Source organism: Neophocaena asiaeorientalis, unplaced genomic scaffold (genome assembly GCF_003031525.2).
Source record: "Neophocaena asiaeorientalis asiaeorientalis breed wild unplaced genomic scaffold, Neophocaena_asiaeorientalis_V1.1 scaffold629, whole genome shotgun sequence".
NCBI classification, from domain to species: domain Eukaryota; kingdom Metazoa; phylum Chordata; class Mammalia; order Artiodactyla; family Phocoenidae; genus Neophocaena; species Neophocaena asiaeorientalis.
The window spans coordinates 4,004,341-4,026,186 of record NW_020175468.1 but is presented as its reverse complement, the minus strand read 5'-3'; the positions used below and the strand labels follow the sequence as shown (position 1 = coordinate 4,026,186).

At 45.9% G+C, this 21,846-nt stretch overlaps 1 long non-coding RNA gene across 1 annotated transcript; it reads left to right on the top strand.

The window, feature by feature from the left end:
- The first annotated feature begins 224 nt into the window (after nucleotides 1-224).
- Nucleotides 225-2,084, top strand: LOC112415676 (uncharacterized). The gene is made up of 2 exons (XR_003006344.1): nucleotides 225-328; nucleotides 1,801-2,084. It is a non-coding gene; the product is annotated as an uncharacterized LOC112415676 (long non-coding RNA).
- Nucleotides 2,085-21,846: the final 19,762 nt, after the last annotated feature.

Here is a 21,846-nt window from a genome sequence, read left to right as displayed (position 1 = left end):
TGAAATAGGGATAAAGGGTAGCACCTGCCTCTGGGGTCATGGAGGGGGAACCAAGTTCATGTGTATAAATCGCTTTGGTTGGTGTCTGGCAAATCACAGCCTCATGGTATTTTAAGCTGTGATGACCTTTTTGAGATCAACATTATACCTAAGGGTGAAAGTAAAAAAGGCCTCTTCCTTGAGTTCCCACAGACTCACAGGCTGGTTCTCCTCCGCAGGAATGTTCAGGCCCCAGGGACCACTGAGCAAAGGAGCCTGAGAGGCCCCAGTTGGGACCCGGAAGCTGGTGGCCAGGCTGGCGGCCAGCAAGCTCCTGGCGCCCCTCCTGGTAATCAGGGCCCCCGGGGATGGAGAAGTGACCCATGTTGCTAGTTGAGCGACAGGGGTGTGGGCCGGGCTTAGTCTAGTCACTGCCCACCTACAGGGGTGCCAGACAGGGAGGAGAGGGAGGGAGAAGCCTCCAGGATTCAGGGGACCCTAGAATCCCAGAACCTTCAGGAAGTGCGGGGTGGGTCCGGACCAAGAGGGCAAGGTTTGAGGGTTTGGTTCAGGATTGGCCATGCATGTCCCACCCCCTGCCCTCCTCAGGCTTGGAGAGAGAAATAGACCAGCTGGTCTCAGCCAGTTTTCTTCCCAATCAGCCAAACCTCCTACCCAGATTCAGATTTCATTATCAGAAAAAAAAAAAAAAAAAAGACTTCAGGAAGGAGGTAAGAGGGCCCAGGAGGAGGCTGGGCTGAGCGGTGGGAATCTGAACCCCACAGATCAAGAAGGCCTTTCCTGGCCTCAGTTTGGTGCCTGTGGAAAGGGTATTGTTGTGAACGTTGTCCTCCCTGAGAGGACCAGTGTCTGACAGCAGGAGGGATTGCGTAAACTCCAGGGTTTCAGCCTTCTCCATCAGACCTGTAAACAAGCCTCTCCTCTCAAATTTGCATTCATGCATTCACCAAACCTTTTCTGAGTACCTATTGTGTGCCCAGCCCTGTGCCGAGTGGTACTGGGGACCCAGCAGTGGCTGAGACGAGCCTTGCTCCCACCTTCCCGGGTTCATAGGTCAGCAGGACAGACAGACAATGATGATGCAGAGTGAGTAGGGCTAGAATGGAGGAGCTCCGAGGGGAAACGCAGCTTGGGAAGTGGGGTCAGGGAAGGTTCCCTGGAGGAGGGGACAATCTGAGCTGAATTTGGAAGGATGTCAGAGCTAGCCAGTGAAGGGAGGAGGAAAAGGGAAGGTATGGGCAGAGGACACAGCAAGGGCAAAGACCTGCAGGTGAGAAATTTATGAAACGAAGAATAGTTCCATTTGGTCACAGTGGAAATTGGGGAAAACTGATGTGAAATGAAGTTGGAACGGTGAGCTAGATCAGGTAGACAGAAATAAAAAGACTGGAGTTAAAATCATTCATCTAGGGACTTCCCTGGAGGTCCAGTGGTTAAGACTCCACGCTCCCAAAGCAGGGGGCCCAGGTTTGATACCTGGTCAGGGAATTAAGATCCCATATACCCGCAACTAAGCCCGCGTGCCGCAACTAGAGAAGCCCGCGCGCCGCAACTAGAGAAGCCCGCGCGCCGCAACGAAGACCCAGCACAGCCAAAATAAATATATAAATAATAAATAAAAATTTTAAAAATCATTCATTTAACACATCTTACCTAAGCGCCCGGCTCTGTGCTGAGTCCTGCCGGGGTCTCTGCGGTGGCCGAGGTGGGTTCTGCCCTGTCCTCATGGAGTTTATCACCTATGTCACTGTTTCTTAAATGTCCCAAGTCTCACAGCTCCCATTGTCTGTTAAAATGCAGATTCCTGGGCTCCAAGGCTACCTTCCAAAGGGAGGCAAGTACAATCCCACCAGGTGCCCAGAAGGAGAAGAGGATGGGAGTATCAGTAAACAGTCCTGAAGACATCACACCTGCTGATTCTAGAATTCTGCTCCTTTGATTGGAGTCCGAGCATCCTTAGCACAGCCTGGACATCTATATTTTCCAACCTCAGGTGTCAACCAATTAGTAGGGCATGAAATAAAGTAGTGAGTCCCAAGCAGTTAATTTTTAAAAATGTCAAATAGAGCGTATTGTACAACTAATTATTGTATCGCGACATTTTAATTTACATGTGTGTGTGCAGACCTGTTCATACACATACTGTGTTGCAAGCAAAATATACATTCTATTGTGTATCAACCGTCTCAAATTCAAAACAGTTTGAAAAACAGTGGTCTGTGGATCCCTGTGTGATCTGCCCCCTCCTTAAATTTTTAGTCCTCTTTTTCTCATATGCATTCCTCCTCACTTAACCAAAATCTTCAGATTTCCACTCAGGAATCCCCTGAGTTTTCAAGACCCTGAGGCTGGCTCCAGATGTCCCTCAAGACTCCTCCAGCCCCTTGGATGCCCCCATCCCAGCCCTGCCCACTCTGGGTGGTCACTATCTGGGGATGGGTCTGTACCCTCCCTTGGGCCAGGGATGGGAACTGTCACAACCACCGCTGAGTCCCCCCAGCATTGCCCTGCATGGGGCTAGGCACACAGTAGGGACTCTGGGAATGTGGGTTGAGTCTTTTAGAAACAGGAAAGAAAGGAAGAAGCGGAACCCTTGGGTCCATCAGGGCCAAGGATCATGTGAACTTCACGCATTCTGGTCTGGCTGGGAAGCTGCAGCCTGGGGGACTGGAGACCGGCCCAGACCTTCCCTTCCTACATTTCTAATTATTTATTTAAAAGTTGGCTTGTCTGGGCTGCTCTGCCCCGCCTCCCCCAGCTGCAGGCTGTCCAGCCCCTGTGGCTTGTGGTACAACGTGTAACTCGGGTTTCTTGAGGCCCAGCGTGGGTGTGTCTGGCGCTCTCCTCCACACCTCCCCCCAGATCCAGCCAAGGCCATAAGAGCTGTTTTCCAAGGCAGTTGCCCCTGCCACCACTCCAGGCCCTGCCCTGGGACCCCAGAGGTGTCCAGGGGCTCGGGTGACCTGGAGAGAAAGACGTTTGATGCTTCCAGGGAGACAGGCTAGGATAATGGGCAAGGGCGTGGGGGTAGGGCCAGAGAGATGAGCCCTCCCACTTCTTAGCTGACCTCGGACAAAGGATTCCACCTCTGAGCCTCAGGTCCTGGTGTCTGAAACAGGATGTAGTTTCTACCCCAGAGGTGGCAGGGGAATGAAACGAAACCACATGACAAAAGCCCTTAGCATGGGTCTGGACAATGTAACAAGAGCCGGTATATCGGGGAGGCTTTTATTCCTGTGATCATTAGCATTTCCCTTTAGAGAGCCCTGGTCAGAGGCGAGCCAGGCCCCGTACAAGGGGGAGGCCGAGGGGACGCAGGCCTGCCCTGGGGGTGTGAAGGAGGAGGCCCTGGCAGGAGCCAGTTCTGAGGGCAGATAGTCACACAGTGTGTTCCTGGGACTGTGTGGGCGCCACCTCTGAAGGCTGGCCTGAAGGACTAGGACATTGTGAGTCTGCATACAATTCCCACCTCTGACTGCCTGGGGCTAGAGAGCTGGAGGTCCCTCACCTCAGTGTGCAGCGGGGCTGCATCCCAGGAGAAAAGTCCAAAGAGCCCCTGCCTCACTTTCTGAAGGGAGCGAGGGGCCGGCAGCCTGACTTTGAGAGGTGTTGAGTCTGCAGCCCAAGATGAGGGCGGCGGTCTGAATTCCGTTTAACTGTCCCTGGGCAAAGTCCTGCCAGAGCTGGGGGAGAGAGTTAGCACTTGGGGGTGGAAAAGGTAGGGTGAAGGGGGTTACCACCTCGGGCTCAAGTAAGGCCTGGGCCCATGAAATCTGAGAACATGTTAGAAACCTGTGGGTCCAGGGAATTCCCTGGCGGTCCAGTGGTTAGGACTCAGCGCTTCCACTGCCGTGGCCCAGGGTTCAATCCCTGATTGGGGAACTGAGATCCCCCGCAAGCTTGGCGGCGTGGCCAAAAGAAACAAACAAACAAAAACAGAGAAAAAAGAAAAACCAGTGGGTCCAATGCCCTCTTGGTACAGACAAGGAAACTGAGTTCAAAGACCCGCAGGGGCTTCCCTGGTGGCGCAGTGGTTGAGAGTCCACCTGCCAATGCAGGGGACGCGGGTTCGTGCCCCGGTCCGGGAAGATCCCACATGCCGCGGAGTGGCTGGGCCCGTGAACCATGGCCGCTGAGCCTGCGCATCCGGAGCCTGTGCTCCGCAACGGGAGAGGCCACAACAGTGAGAGGCCCACGTACTGCAAAAAAAAAAGACCCACAGCAAATTATTGCAAGAGCCAGGGGAGGAGCCGTGAGCCATGCCAGCTAAGACCTCTGGTGGGGATTGGGTACCAGGCCTGGGAGAGAGAAGGGCCCGAACCATCCAGGATAACAAAGCTTCAAGGTCTCACAGCCTGAGAAGAACATCAGGCTACATTTCATCCAATTTTCTTTTTTCAAAGTACCCATGAAGGGCTTCCCTCGTGGCGCAGTGGTTAAGAATCTGCTTGCCAATGCAGGGAACACGGGTTTGAGCCCTGGTCCAGGAAGATCCCACAGGCCACGGAGCAACTAAGCCTGTGTGCCACAGCCTGCGAGCCTGCGCTCTAGATCCTGCGAGCCACAACAACTGAGCGTGCATGCCACAACTACTGAAGCCTGTATGCCTAGAGCCCGTGCTCCGCAACAAGAGAAGCCACCGCAATGAGAAGCCCACGCACCACAAAGAAGAGTAGCCCCGCTCGCCGCAACTAGAGAAAGCTCACGCACAGCAACGAAGACCCAACACAGCCAAAAATTAATTTATTTATTTATTAATTAAAAAAACAAAGTACCAATGTAAAAGAATTTTTGAGTTGAAATTCACACAAAAATTAACAATACTAAAGTGTATGACTCAGTGGCATCTACAGCATTGTGCAATCATCACCTCTGCGTAGTTCCATATCATTCTCATCATTTTCCCAAAGGAAACCCCACACTCATTCAGCAGTCACTCCCCATCCCCTCCCCACAGATCCTGGCAACCATTAATCTGATTTCTGTCTCTATGGGTTTGCCTATTCTGGACATTTATACAAATGGAATCATACAATATGGGATTGTGATAGTCCGAGTGTTTGTGTCCTCCGCCCCAATTCGTACGTTGAAACCTACATTGCGGCACTATTTACAATAGCCAAGACATGGAAGCAGCCTAAATGTCCATCAACAGATGAATGGATAAAGAAGGATGAGATATTACTCAGCCATAAAAAAGAATGAACTAACACCACTTGCAGCAACATGGATGGACTTAGAGATTATCATTCTAAGTGAAGTGAGCCAGACAAAGACAAATATCATATGATATCGTTTATATGTGGAATCTTAAAAAAATGATACAAGTGAACTTACATACAAAAAAGAAATGAACCCACAGACATAGAAAACAAACATGATTACCAAAGGGGAAGGGGGTAGGGGTAAATTAGGAGTTTGGGATTAACATATACACACCACTATATACAAAATAGATAACCAACAAGGACCTACTGTATAGCAGAGGGAACTATACTCAACATTTTGTAATAACCTATAAGGGAAAAGAATCTGAAAAAAAATAGATATATATGTATGTTAAAAAAAAAAAAAAAGCAAAAAAACCTAACTCCCCAGGGTGATGGTATTAGGAAGTGGGGCCTTTGGGAGGTGGTTAGATCATGAGGGTGGAGCCCTCAAGATTGGGATTAGTGCCCTTATAAAAGGGGCCCCCGAGACATCCCTTGTCCCTTCTGCCCGAGACATCCCTTGTCCCTTCTGCCCATGTGAGGATACAATGAGAAGTCTACAACCCAGAAGAGCCCCTCACCCAACCATTTACCGATCTTGGACTTCCAGCCTCCAGAACTGTGAGAAATACATTTGTGTTTTTCATAAGCCACTCCATCTGTGGTATTTTGTTATAGTAGCAGCCCGAACAAGCTAAGGCAGCCACCTTTTGCATCTGGCTTATTTCACTGGGCAATCCACCCAATATTTTGATTTAACAATAATAACTAACATTTATTGAACACTTAACTATATCCCAGGTACTACCCCAAGGACTATGCATGTATTAACCTACCTGAGCCTCTCAATAAGCAGGCATGTGGGGTTCTTTGATTGTCCTCATTGTATAGCTCAATAAACAGAGGTACAGAGAAGTCACACAGCTGGTAAGTGGTAGAGTCAGGCTTTTCTCTCTCCTCTTTATTTTTATTTTTTATTTTTAGCACCATCAGCCTGTTTTTTTGTTTGTTTGTTTGTTTTGGCCGAGCCACACAGCATGTGGGATCTTAGTTCCCCAGCCAGGGATTGAACCCGTGCCCCCTGCAGTGGAAGCACGGAGTCTTAACCACTGGACCACCAGGGAAGTCTCAGCCTCATTATTTTTGTACTGAGGTAAAATATACATAACATGTTGCTGACACTTTTAAACATTCTGAAGTGCACGATTCAGTGGCCTTGAGCACATTCAGTGTTGTGCAACCATCACCACTATCTAGTTCTGAAACTTTTTCATCACCCCAGGATTTGAACCCAGGCTTTTTCTACCTCCAGGGCCCGAGCAGCTATTCCTACCCTGCCTCTCAGTTGAAGAATTTAGCATGGGGGCGAGAACTTGTCTTCCCCTTGGAGTTCAGCCTGCAGGATGCTATGCGACTATCAGGTTGTCCACTATGCCCAGCCAGGATCTGGGTTTACTAGCACCAGTTCTGGACTGTTCTCTCTGCCTGGAACCTTCCCTTCCACCTCCCAGCCCTTTGCCTCCTGTGACCATGAGGGGGATTTCTAAAGGCAGGAGCTGCCAAAAGGTCCCAATGTGGAAGAGAACAGAACTGACAGGCCAAGACTGGCTTCATGGGATCGTCCGAGCTCCTGAAACCAGCTATGCCTGAAGCCAGCCAACTCGACGAGTTTTTCACTCAAATGAGCCAATCAATTCCTGATTTTGCCGAAGACAGTTACGCTGGGGTTTTCAGCCTCTTGAAACAGAAAGGGACATAACTGGGACTTCTTTGGCAGTCCAGTGGTTAGGACTTCGAGCTTCCACTGCAGGGGGCATGGGTTCAACCTCTGGGCGGGGAACTAAGATTCCATGCCATGTGGCGCCGGCCAAAAAAAAAGAAAGGGACAGAACCAGTGGAGTGGAAGCTAGCCTGGTGATTAAGGTGCTGGGCAATAAGTTCTCAGAGAAGGGACAAGCATGAACAAACAAGAGTGGGTGGGGACATGGCCCATTTCAGGGGACAGACAACAGATTATCAAGGTGGCTGCAATGTGGAATTTACGAGGGGTCACAGTGGGGTCATGGTGCAACCTTCCACTTGCAAACAGAAAGGGGCAAGCCCTGACGATGAGGGGCCTAGGCCTTGGGAGAACCTCAAGGCTTCGTCCTAGGAGCAGCAGGTCATCAGACGGTTTAAGCAGCGGAGTGATACAATCAAATTTGTATCCTTATTAGAAGCCTCTGCACTCTGACCCATTTGCTGGTGGCTGTGGAAATTGGTACAGCCTCCATGGAAAGGCATTAGGCAACAGACATTCACGTTAGAAGGTCCCATGCCCTCTGACACAGCAGTTCTTCTTCAAGGGATTGGTTCTACAGTTATAGTCGCACACGTGGGCTAGTTTGTGTTTGCAAGAGACTGGATGCCAGCCAAGCACCCATCAGGAAGGGACCAGCAAAATGCATTATGACCCATCCATGCAGCTTTACAAAAGAGTAAGCGAGATCTATATGCATTTCGGTGGTGTGCTGGTAAATGTTTAACCGTCGGCTCTTTGGGGGAGGAAACAGTCCCGATCTGTAGCATTTGCCAACGTCTGTGGTGTAAAATACTCCCATCACGGCTGATTTTAAGCTTACCAATGTGACCTCGCTGAATGCAGAGTTGGAAGATATCCTCAATACCTCACCATGATATGGGATTTTCGTAACCTCTAGAACAGAGATAGCATTAAAATGTAGCAGAATAATTAGGAAGTGATAAATTGACTACTTCTCATCGTTTTGTGTAATAGAACGTATTCAGTTGTAAGTTTGTAGAATTTAAGTTTTAGTAAAAGCTATGTTTAACAACAGGCTTGCAAAATTCCCGGAAGTTTAGCAATCAGCCCTCACAAACTGTTACAAGCCAGCCCCCGCACACCACTGAGACAGCTGCAAGATGAGATAGCACAATTTATGGACAAGGATCTACAGGACTGTATCTCACCCCCACACACAAACTCTCCGCCTTACTTACTCCTCTCCAGCCTGGATCTGGGACACTTCAGGCTCACACCCACCTCAGGGCCTTTGCACTTGCTCTTCCACTCTTCCCTTCACATAACCACATGACTCGCTTCCTTACCTCCTCCAGGCCTTTGCTCAAACGTCACCTTTATCAAGGCTTTCTCTGAGCATCCTGTAAAAAAATAGAAACCCTCCTGCCGCCTCAACACTCCAGCTTCTTTGACTGCTCTATGTTTTATCAGCAGCACTGACTGTGCCATCTGACCTACTATGTAATGTTAAAATGTACTTGTCATTTTACCTACTATGTAATGTTAAAATGTACTTGTCATTTTATTTATTGATTTTATTTATTGACTGTCTGTCTCCCCCACTAGAATGTCAGCTCCATGAAGGCAGGGAGTTTTGACTGTTTTCTTCTCTGCTGTATCCCCAGTGCCTAGAAGAGTGCCTGGCATATAGTAGGTGCTCAATAAATATTTGTTGACTAAACTTAAGGAAAAAAAATAAAGCACAGACTATTTACAATAGCCAAGACAGGGAAGCAACCTAAGTGTCCATCAACAGATGAATGGATGAAGAAAATGTGGTATATATACACAATGGAGTACTACTCAGCCATAAACAAGAATGAAACAATGCCATTTGCAGCAACGTGGATGGACCTAGAGATTATCATACTTAGTGAAGTAAGTCAGAGAAAGACAAATATCGCATGATATCATTTATATGTAGAATCCCTCGTGGTCCAGTGGTTAGGACTCAGCACTTTCACTGCTGGCACCTGGGTTCAATGCCTGGTTGTGGAACTACGATCCCACAAGCCACATGGTTCCGAAAAAAAAAAAAAAAAAAGGTACAAATGAACTTATTTACAAAACAGAAACAGACTCACACATGGAAAGCAAATTTATGGTTACCAAAGGGGAATGGGGGTGGGGTGAGGGATAAATCAGGAGTTTGGGATTAACAGATACATACTACTGTATATAAAATAGGTAAACAACAAGGATCTACTGTATAGTATAGGGAACTCTAGTCAATATCTTGTAATAATCTATAATGGAAAGGAAACTGAAAAGATATATATATATATATATATATCTGAATCACTTTGCTGTACACCAGAAACTAACACAACATTGTAAATCAACTATACTTCAATTTAAAAAACAAATAAGTAAAATAAAATAAATGAGGTGCCGAATCATGTAAATAACCTGAATAATATTCCCCTATCTGTATTTACAAATGATAGACTATCTCTGGGAGAAAATCCAAGAAACTGGTGGCCCCAGTGCCTCCCAGGAAGGGCCCCAGGGGGGAAGGGAGAAGAGAGAGTTTTCACTGTATCCTCTCGTGTACCTTTAAAAATCTGTGCCATGTGCCTTTAATTACCTATTAATATTTTTTTCCAGTGTTCTATTAAAAGCACCGCCTCAAGCTGATGTAGGGAGCTGGGCCCTGGAAGAGGGCGAGCCTGGGCCAGGAGGCCAGGGCAGTGACCCGGGAGCGGGGACCGGATGGGGCTGCCAATACTTCACGGCCTGTTTCAGAAGGTCCAGCTGTGGAATGTTCTACACGAAGCCCTTAGAAGGCTCTGAGAGGGGAGGCCTGTCCCTCAGGCCTGGCTTTTGCCAGCCAGACAGGCGGGTCTCCCAAAAAGGCACCTTGGCCACCCCCTCCGCCGCTACATAAAAAGATCCCAATAAGATGCCACCTTCTGCAACCGGCCAGTGGATAAAAGCTCCTCTCTCTTCCCCTCCCTCCTCCTTTTTTTTTCTTCCCCTCCCCTCCCCTTGCCCTCCCTCCTCTCTCCACCTCCTCCTCCATCCTCCTTCTCCCCCTCCCTGCGCTGGCTCCTCCCTCCAGCCACGCACCACCTCCCCCAGCGCCTCTGAAACACCAGCGCTCTCTCTGCTCCACGCCTTTGCCCATGCCGTTGCCTCTGCCTGGAACTCCTTTCCCCTACCTCTTCACCGGCCCCTGCTTTATCCCAGAGATCTTAGCTTCCTTCCTTCACGTCACAAAGATTTACCAGGCATCGACAGTTGGTCGGGCGCCCTGCCAGATGTGAGGGAGCAGGCGCTGAGGAGAGGTCACATCCTAACTGGGAAGGGCAGGGAGTAGAGTAGTCAGCAGAAACTAGAAACAAGGGAATTCTTAAAAAACAGCTAAATGCTGCAAGGATGAGTTGTCTGCAGTCTGAAAGAGGAGAAGGAGCCCGCCTGCTGAGGGACTGGGGAGAATCAGGAGGAGGGAACAGCAAGTGCAATGGCTGTTGAGGATGCGAATGAGCTTGGAGAGTTCAGGAATCAAAAAGGCCAGTGTGGCTAGATTCGAGGGAGTGAGGGAAAGTGTCATCAGATGCGCCAAAAAGGTAGGTTTCCATGAGGGATGTCAGAGACTCTGAGGAGCTTGGCGTCTCCTCCTCCAGGAAGCCCTCCTTGACTGCGTCAGGCACACTCACCCTAACCCTGTTCCCTCTAAGTTGTAGCTGTCTGGTCACAGGCCTGTCTGCCCCACTGCCCTCTGAGGGCAGAGCCAGTCACCACTGTGTTCCCAGCACTGCACAGCACATGCCTGGGTACACAGCAGGTGCTCAGAAAATGCCCTGGTCATCCCCAGGAAGGCTTGCCTTCTCTACCTCCTTGCTTCCCCTCTGCCTATGCCTCTTCCTGACCCAGCCCAGCCTCTTTCATCCCATCCTCAAAGGCTCATCTGGGGAGGATGCCCATCCTCTTTCATCTTATCCTCAAAGGCCCATCTGGGGAGGATTCCCGGCTCCAGCCACCTCTGATGGGCTGCAGACCCAAGGTGAAGGCTCTGAAGTGGTCAGATCAAACACCTCTAGAGCTGGCTTTGGGCTGGGCCAGCGTCAGGGAGGCTCTGAGGAGACTCAGCTTCCCAGATTTGAGTGTTCCAGCATGGAGGATGGAAGGGGGGCTGGGCAGCATGTGGAACCAGCCAAGGCACAAAGTTGTTTCCCCATCATCATAATCACATCACTTCCAGTTTCTGACTCACTTCGTGCCAGGTGCTGGGCTAATTTTTAAAAATAATGTCATTTATTAATTTAAATGGATAAGATCTGGTCAGGGTGCAAAATTCAGAAGCCTCAAAAAGCCTGTGGGAGAAAGTATCTCTATTTCACAATTTTAAAAGTTTGGAAAAAAGCACTCCTCACGTTGAGTGGGGGAAGCTCAATTTTTTTTTGTTTTGTTTTGGCATCGAATCAAATTTTTAAACAATGTGGATCTGCTGTCCACCCAGTTACCCTTCCTGGAGGCAACTATCATTACCAGTTTCACCCAAAATGTTTATTCAAAAAATATTTAGTGAACACCTACTACGTGCCAGGCACTATTCTATGGGCTGAAGATATAATGGTGAACGAAAGAGGCTAAAGTCCCAGTGATCATGGAGCTGATATTCTAAATGGAAGAGACAGACGCTAGACACACAGATAAGGAGACTATGGAGTGTGTCAAAAGGTGAGACATTCTGTGGAGAAAAATAAAGAACAGGTGGGAGACAGGTACTGGGAAATCAATTTTTTTGTTTTCTTTTATAGAAAGGTGAGAGAAGATCAAATTGCAGTTTGATGGGGATGATCTAGATTCCTAGTTCGAGAGGAGAAGCAGAGGAAAGAGGGGAGAACGGCTGGAGTGTGGTCCTTGAATTGGCAAGAGGGGAAGGGTCCCTGGGCTCCAGAGTAGTTCGTCATTAGTAGGGAATGTCTGTTTTCCAGAGATGGCCATGACAATCTCTCCTGTCCCACATGCTCTTACAGGGTGACCTCAACATTCCTCCTATTGTGTGTGTTTTGTGTGGGATTATGTTTTCTCCCTTTGAACCTGGGCAGAAATCTGTGACTGCCTTGACCTATAAAGTACGGTGGAGGTGAGGCTTCCAAGGCTACATCATCAAATGCCAGGCACTTCCCACTTGCTGTTAGGGCGCTCATTCTTGGAACCCATCTGCCATGCTGTGAGGAAGCTCAGCTAGCCCACGCAGAGAGACCACGTGGAGAGGTCCCATGAAGATGCTCTAGCCGACAGCTCAGCCGAGGCCCCAGCCAGCAACTGACAGCACCATCTGCCCAGACATGAGTGAAGACTCCTCCAGCTGATTCTACACCCCCAGTCCACAAGCCTCGCCAGCTGAGGCTCCAGACATCAAGGAGGAAAGATGAGCTGTCCTTGCTGTGCCTTGTTCCAATTCCTGACCTATAGAATCCATGACTACAATACAAGGATTGTTTTACACCACTAGATACTGGGGCTATTTGTTATGCAGCAGCAGGTAACTGGTACCCCAAATAATAGAAGAAAAGGTGGGTAGATGAGTAGAGGAGTTGGGGAAGTTTTCTTCTGATGGGTTCTCCTTTCTCAGTGAAGTAGGAAGCAAAGTCCCCACTGAAGGGAGAAGGTGCAGGAGTTTGAGGAGAGAGGAGAAGTTATTAAAAAGTCTAGGAAACAACCCGTATCCATCAAAGAATGAAGGGATAAACAAAACGCACTATATCCACACAATGGAATATTATTCAGCCTCTCTTTTTGTGCCACCATTATGCTGGCATGAATGACCAGGACGATGTTCTCAAGAGCATCAACAATGCCGAAATGAGAGTCACATGCCAAGTTCTTGTTAGGCTATGCTCCAAAGTCATTTTCCAGTTTCTAAGTGTGATGATGAAGCATGGTTACATTGGTAAACTTGAAATCACTGATGATCACAGAGCTGGGCAGATTGTTGTAAACCTCACAAGACCATCTCACTAGTTTGGTTTCATTATACTGACGACCACAGCTGGCATCATGGACCAAGAGGAAGCAAGACAAAAACACACAGTGGGGAGGGCTTCCCTGGCGGTGCAGTGGTTAGGAATCTGCCTGCCAATGCAGGGGACACCGGTTTGAGCCCTGGTCCGGGAAGATCCCACATGCCATGGAGCAACCAACTAAGCCCGTGCGCCACAACTACTGAGCCTGCGCTCTAGAGCCTGTGAGCCACAGCTACTGAGCCTGTGTGCCACAGCTACTGAAGCCCGCATGCCTACAGCCCATGCTCTGCAACAAAATAAGCCACTACAATGAAGCCTGTGCACTGCAACGAAGAGTAGCCCCCGCTTGCCGCAACTAGAGAAAGCCCGAGCACAGCAATGAAGACCCAACACAGCCAAAAATAAATAAGAATAAAATTAATTAAAATTTAAAAAAAGAAAACACACACAGGAGGGGAAGTCCTGAGATTCTTTTTCTAGAGATGTAATACATACGAACATACAGATACAATACCTCAATGGAAAAAAAAATGAAGTGAAATTCTGACACATGCTACAACATAGATGAACCTTGAAAATCTTATGCTAAGTGAAATAAGCCAGACACAAAAGGACAAATATTGTATGATTCCACTTACACAGTGTACCTAGAATAGGCACAGTCACAGAGATGGAAAGTAGAATAAAGTTCACTGCAAACTCATATATAGGATGGATAAACAACAAGGTCCTACTGTAGAGCACAGGGAGCTATGTTCAATATCCTGTGATAAACCATAATGGAAAAGAATATGAAAAAGAATATATATACATGTATAACTGAGTCCCTTTGCTGCACAGCAGAGATTAACACAACATTGTAAATCAACTATACTTCGATAAAAAAATTTTTTTTAGAAATGTGTCTTCGGGGTGCTTCCCTGGCGGTCCAGTGGTTAGGACTCCGCCCTTCCACTGCAGGAGTCGTGGGTTCGATCCCTGGTCAGGGAACTAAGATCCCACATGCCGCATGGTGTGGCCAAAAAATTAAAAAAAAAAAAAAGTGTCTTCTACTGAGCCACTAAGTTTGTGGTAATTTGTTACAGCAGCAGTAAGAAATGAATATACGCATACATCCATATTATTATTTCAACGTGTAATCAATATAAAAATGATGGAGTTATTTTGCATTCTCTTTTTTCATATTATTACGTCTTCAAACCCCAGTATGTATTTTGCACTTATCGCAGATTTAAGTTTGGATTTGCCACACTTCAATTATTGAATAGCGACACATGGCTGGTGGCTGCCGTATCTGACAGCACAACTCTGGAATGCGAGATGGTGATAAACAGGGAGGAGGTTAGGAAGTGCTGGTGTTAGGTAGGAAGGGGAATAATTTGGAGCTTTAAATAAAACATTTAGAGGAGATGGCATTTAAGCAGAAGTTAAAAGGAAAGATAGACATATTTGCCCACATTAAAAAGAAAAACATGGGACTTCCCTGGTGGTCCAGTGGCTAAGGCTCCGTGTTCCCAATGCAGGGGGCCCTGGTTCGATGCCTGGTCAAGGAACTAGATCCCGCATGCTGCAACTAAAGATCCCACATGCCGCAACTAAGACCAGCACAGCCAAATAAATAAATAAATAAATATTTTTTAAAAAAGAGAGAAAAACACTTGTGTGGCAAAAAAACAAACCAAAAACCCTAAACAAAGCCTATAGGCAAATGAGAAATGGGGAGAAAATACTGGTAACGCAGATGACACATAAAAGTTTTACATGTATAATGAGCTTTTGTAAATCAATTAAGACAAACACCCCAAAGGAAACTAAGGATTTGAATAGATAACTAAGGATTTGAATAATAATTTTCTAAGCAGAAAAATGAACCAGCTAATACATATATGAAAACGTAGCCTCTCTGCAGGAGGCAGGGTGAAGCATATTCAAATAACATGGAAGTTTCCTTTTACACCCGCCAAATGGCACACATGTGGAAAAGGGCAGGCTCGTATATCACTGATGGCAATGAGAATTGTTACAGCCTTTTTTTGAAAGGGAATCTTGGCAGCAACCACTACAATCAGAAATGCATTTTACCCTTGATTCAACAACCCCACTGCTGGGAAAGCATCTCATAGAAATCAAACCTCCGGAATGAGGTAAGGGCTTATATGCAAGAGTGCTCACTGCAGGACTAGAGGAGCAAAAAGCTGGGAATTGAAGACGAAAACCTATCTTTGGGTTGAAAAATGATGGTCCACTCACTCTGTGAACGCTTATGCAACCATTCCAAAGATTCTCTTCTGACGGGCTTGGTTCAGTGGTCCACAGCCTCAGTCGCGTATTAACATCACCTTGGGCAGGATGTTTAAAAATCATGATCTTCAGGCCAAACCCTAAAACAGCCAAATCAGAGTCCCTGAGGGGCCAGGGCATCAGTATTTTGTAAAAGTTCCCCCAAGTGATAGCCAGAGTGAAAACTACTGACTTAGAGGGATTTCCTGTGGCATAAAGTAGGAAAAGGAAGCTGCAGAGATGTGAGTACAGAAAAAAAAGTTCCCTGTGTATTGGTTTATCAAGCTATGTGCCAGGCACTCCTCTAAGGGTTTAATCCTCATAACAGCTATATGATGTGGGACTGCTATTATCCCCACTTTACAGATGGGAAAACTGAGTCTCAGAATGGTTCAGGCACTTGCCCAAAGCCATTGGCTATTAAGTGGTGGAGTTGGATTTGAAATGAGGTCATCTGGCTCCTAAAACTGTTCTGGGCTCTTAATTGCTAAACTTTATATACACATATATGTATTCAACTATATATTCACATTTTTAGATATGTAATATTCCTAGATACGTAATATTCCTATGTGTATATTTCTATAACTCTAATCTTTCTATATACATAATACTCTTACATATGTTTCTACATGTAATATTTATATGTAATACTCACATATATTTTTACATATAATAGTAAATATATAATATTTGTTCATATTACTATAACGCAGTTTTCCTTATATAATATTCCTATGTATATATTCTTATAGGTGTAAGATGCCTATGTATTCTTATATAAAGTAATGATATATAAAATATTCTTAAATATAATATTTATATTTGTTTATATATGATATTCCCATATACCATTCATAAATATAATATATTCATTTATATTCCTTCATATGTCTCTCTGTATAATGTTCCTATATAAATATTTCCATATATATTTCTATATATAGTACTTTTCTATGTATATTCATATATATCAATACATAGTATTCTTATATAGAATAATCCCATATATATAGTATGTTTTTGTATTCCTATATACTATACTTCTACTTAAGTAATATTTATATATATTATGTATATAATCCCTCCCAAGGCTCCCCACCCTGGGCCTGCTCCCCTCTTTGGACTAGAAAACTTCCAGGCCTTCCCCTCTTACTTTCTCATTCTTTTTTTTTTTTTGCGGTACGTGGGCCTCTCACTGTTGTGGCCTCTCCCGTTGCGGGGCACAGGCTCCGGAGGCGCAGGCTCAGAGGCCATGGCTCACTGGCCCAGCCGCTCCGCGGCATGTGGGATCTTCCCGGACCAGGGCTCGAACCCGTGTCCCCTGCATTGGCAGGCGGATCCTTAACCACTCTGTCACCACGGAAGTCCTTACTTTCTCATTCTTTTATAGGGTGTCCTACAAATTCAGCTCAATTCTGACACTAACTACCTGGAGATAATCTCAGATCCCACAGGTTAAGGGCTCAGTCCCACAAGACCATCCCCAATCACAAAACCAGGTGGTCACCAGTGCTTCTGACCAACTCGCTATAAATCAACCCCTTCCTCTGTTGGATCATTTGTTAAAACGACTCACAAAGCTCAGGGAAACACTTAACTTGCGTTTACCAGGTTATTATAAAGAATATTATAAAGAATATAGATGAACAGCCAGGTGAAGAGATGCACAGGGTGAGGTCCAGAAGGGTCCCAAGCATAGGAGCTTCTGTCCCCATAGAACTGGAATATGGCACCTCCAGGCATGTGGATGCGTTCACCAACCCAGAAGCTCATCAGATCTTGTCGTTCCAGAGTTTTTATAGAAGAGAGGATTGATTTGAGATGAAGAAAATAGAACGTCTCAGAGGAGCTTTATGGTAAGATGTCATCACGTCCCTGAGGTGAATAAACTGCTACAGTTAGTAAATGTTTGCGACAGAAAAGCCACAAATCGCCGTACACTGGGGTTCGCATCTTTCACTGTTCAACAAAATTTTGTTTTCACAAGCAAAAATCCATGCTGAGACTTTCAGAATCTAAACTCAAGATGCCATCACATGGTTCTTGTAGAAAGAACATTGCGAAATAAAGGGAATGGCAACACTTTTTCTGCTCAGGAAAGAGAAATCCCCCGACATGAAGTTAACAATTATAATGAAATTAACCTTCAAGTACAGTCTTTGGTCATGATGCGAACAAAGTAAAATCTTGCAGAAGGTACATCTGCAGACACATAAAGATAGAATAGTTAAAACTGAACCAAATAAACGAAATCACAGGGAACTTCATTACTGTTTTAAACTCCATATTATGCCCCACTGATATTGAAACTACTCATTTCTCCTAGACAGTGAAAGCGAAGATAGATTCAGTGTGAGCCAGGAGATGACTGTTGCCTTTTTTCCCCAAATCCTCAATATAAAACTTTAAATTATACTATTTGTGATTAAAAAGGAAAAAAATAAATGAACTGATGGAAAATTCACTTAAATTAAAATGGAAAGTAAACTGGTGTGTGTGGGGGGCAGTTTTTATAAAGTTTTCATCTCCAGTCCCCTCTCCCCGCACTCCCCGGAGGTGGGTGAGTGAAGCTGAAAGTTCCAAGCCCCTGATCACTTGAATTTTCTGGTGACCAGCTCCGTCCTGAGGCTATGAGGTGACTCCGTGCTAAGTCACCTCATTAGCATAAACTCACGATGATCAAAGGGGCTCCTAGTGGATAATAAAAGACACTTCTATCACTCAGGAAATTCCAAGGGTTTTAGGAGCTCTGTGCCAGAACCAGGGACAAAGATAAAATACAAGTCTTATTATAGCACAGTATTCTCCCTTCAAGTCAAGTAGCTGAATCCCCCTCTCTTTGAGTGAGAGCTGAGTTTAGTAACTCAACTTGCAATGAATAGAATATAGCAAAACCAAAGGTATGTCACTTCCTGGATCGGGTTATAAAAAGATTGCAGTTTCCATATTGGGCCCTCTGTCTCTCATCACCTGCCCTGGAGGAATCCAGCTGCCATGTGTTAAGAGGAAAAACGGAGGCATATAAAATTTTTTAACAGTTGAATGGAGCAAAAATCAATCCCAATCAGGCAATACCAAACTAGAAGTGGTTAGGAGCACTCCACCGACAGGAGCTGGGGCAAGACTTTTGTAGAGAAGACCCGGAAACAAAGCAAGGAAATTATTTGATTGGCTGTAGCTTAAGCATTTGCCTTATTAGGGAAAGGCTCATTGGCTGTGATTGGTTGCCCTTGGATTTTTTTTTTTTTTTTTTTTTTTTTTGCCCTTGGATTTTGATTCTTACTTCGGACAAAAAAATGTTGCCTGCCACTTTAGTAACCAAAGAATGTTGGGACTTCCCTGGTGGTGCAGTGGTTAAGAATCCACCTGCCAATGCACGGGACACTGGTTCTAGCCCTGGTCCAGGAATATCCCACACGCCGCGGAGCAACTAAGCCCGTGAGCCACAACTACTGAGGCTGCGCTCTAGAGCCCACAAGCCACAACTACTGAAGCCCATGCACCTAGAGCCCATACTCCACAACAAGAGAAGACACCGCAGTGAGAAGCCCGCACACCGCAACGAAGAGTAGCCCCCACTCGCCACAACTAGAGAAAGCCCACGATAGCAGCGGAGACCCAACGGAGCCATAAATTAATTAATTAATTAATTAAAATAAAAAAAAACAATAACAAAGAATGTTGCCTGCCATTCCAGTAAACATTGAATATTGCCCATCATCAATGCATCAGCCACTGCAGCCACCCCCATGGTGAGCCCTGAGGGGGATTCAGGATGGAGAAAAACAAGACACTGGCCCTAGATAGTTAAGCTGCATATCTAAGGAATCATTTCAATGAGACCAGACTCTTGCATCTTCCCATACTTAGAAAAGCACTAAAATCACTAACTTGAAATGTCTGGTTTTTTGTGATTAGCAGTAATCTTTTGATGCTTGACTACATTTTGGTCTTTTTTTTTTTTTCAGCAAAAATTCCTATATATGCTGGCTCCTCCCTTACCTCTTTGGAGAAGTTCCTCAGAGCTATCTGAGAGGCTGTCTCCTGGGCTACAGTCTTCAGTAAGGCCCCCGAATAAAACATAACTCGCAGCTTTTATGTTGTGTTTTTCTTCAGTCGACATTACCTTGAGGCATTTATGGACTTATATTTGGGTTTGCTTATGTAGGCTGCTGATGTATTTGAGCTACCCCCGTCTAATGGCTTCCTTGTTTAATTAATTTAACACATGTCATAAGGACTCTGAGGAGAGGCTCAAGGGTCCAGACACAGCCACTGAGGAACTGAGGTTTCCTGCCATTAGTCACCTGAGTGACCTTGAGAGCCGATCTCCAGCCCCACTTGAGTCTTCGAATGATGGTGGTCCCAGCAAACAACATGACCACAGTCTCTTAAGGGACCCTAAGCCACAACTGCCCAGCTCAGCTGCTCCTGGATTCCTTACACCCAGAAACTGTGTGAGATAATAAACATTTGCTGCTTCAAGTTGCTAAATATAGGGGTAATTTGTTATGCAGCAACAGATAACTAATAGATCCCTCGATAAAAGTTTATTCCAGGAATTCCCTGGTGGTCCAGTGGTTAGGACTCTGCACTTTCACTGCTGTGGACCTGGGTTCAATCCCTGGTTGGGGAACTAAGATCCAGCAAGCTGCAATGCACAGCCAAAAAAAAAAAAAGCTTCCATGGCTCCCCAGTACCCTTGAGTCAAAGCTCAAACTGCCTACCATGGCCTATGACTCCAACTCTCCCCTCATTCACCACTTTAGCCCCCCTCTCCCCATGCCTTCTGCACTTCCTAAAGTACAACATAAAAGGCCAGACTCAAAGTCAGATGGCCTGCAAGTGATTCCTAGGTCAGCTGCTTACCAGTGCTATGACCTTGGTGGGATCACTTACCCTTCCCTGTGCCTCTGTTGTTTCATCTATAAATTTGACCCTCCTCATATGGTGATGGTGAGGGATGAATGAGCTAGCTCGTGCAAAGTGCTTAGAACAAAGTCTGGAAACTAGTAGGTGCTTTTTAAGTCTTTGCTATTATTATTCTCATAATACTGCAGCCAAAAAGAAATACAGTCATTTCCCCCAGATTATGCCACATGCCTTTTTCTTCCCGGTCTTTGCACGTTTGCACCCCTCTCCTGGAACTCCTTCCTTACCCTTCTTCCCTTTGGCTTGTGTTTATTCATCCTTGATAGTGCAGCTCAAATGCCCCCTCCTCCAGGAAGCCCTCTCTGATTTCTCCTTCCAACCTGGATGCAATACCCACTCTGGGATCCCTCAGTGGATCCTGGGCTCCCCTCTACCAGTCTGTCTGGGATGGTCTGTTTCCACCTCTGAACTATGAGCCCCATGAAGGCAGGACTGGGAATATCTTGGTCACCTCTGGGTCCCCAGCAGTGCCCAGCATAGGGTGGGCACACCGGAAGTACTCAGGGAGTGTTTGTTGAGAAGATAGATAAATCTCCAAAATCAGGGTATGTGTGTATGTGTGTGGTGTAATGATTACAAAAGCTGTTTTCAGTACTCCAGGCTAGCATGCTTTTATTATTATTTTTTTTCAGCCGTGCTGCACTGCATGGGGGATCTTAGTTCCCCGACCAGGGATCAACCCTCACCCCCTGCAGTGGAAGCACAGAGTCTTAACCACTGGATCACCAGGGAAGTCCCATAGCATGCTATTTTCAATCACCAAAATACTGGTATTTTGTGCTTCAGTATTTTTTGGTAATCAGACATTTGCCTCATTGACCTTGAGCTGCGCCCAGAGAGTTGCAGACTACCTCATAATTTAGAGGAACTGGGCTCACTCATTCAGAAAGCTTTCTGACTCCATGCCTCTCTGCTAAAAACCTTACAAGTATCTTACTGGTGAAGGGTCACTTTTCCTGGCTCACCAGAGAGGCCAAGCATTGCTTCCATTTTTTTTTTTTTTAATTGCAGTATAGTTTCAGTTATCTGTTTTATACATATTAGTGTATATATGTCAATCTCAATCTCCCAATTCATCCCACCCCCACACCCCGTCTTTTTTTTTTTTTAATTGAACTTTTTCTTCTGAGGTAATTGTAAATTCACATGCACTTTGAAGCAAAAATACAAAGAGATCTTGTGTGCCTTTTACCCGGTTTCTCCCTGATGGGAACGTCTTTAAAAAAAAAAAAAAAAAAAAAAAACAAACTACAGTTGATTCTCCTTACTGGAGGCAGCAGCGTTCTATAAAGTTACAGCAAACGCTGAATTCGCGAATACTGAACCACCGCTCCTAGGGGAATACGGAGTTAGGTTCCCGCGAAATTCTGGTGACAACATTTTCTGAACCCGTCAATATATAACTTTCTTTTATGTGTTTTTCTGTTTAAAGATACTTTCTGTAATGTACATTGTTGATTCGCTCACACTGAACTCAGGCGAACAACGCTACACTCGCGCCTGAAGGAAGCTTATATAACATATAAAAATCTTATGCATGTTCTCCGCAGGGCACCCCGCAGCCTTCTGGCTCTTCGGAACACTGATTAGCACTTCAGCACTAGGGCTTGGGAGCCATTTTAAACGGCAAAATCACTAACAAAAA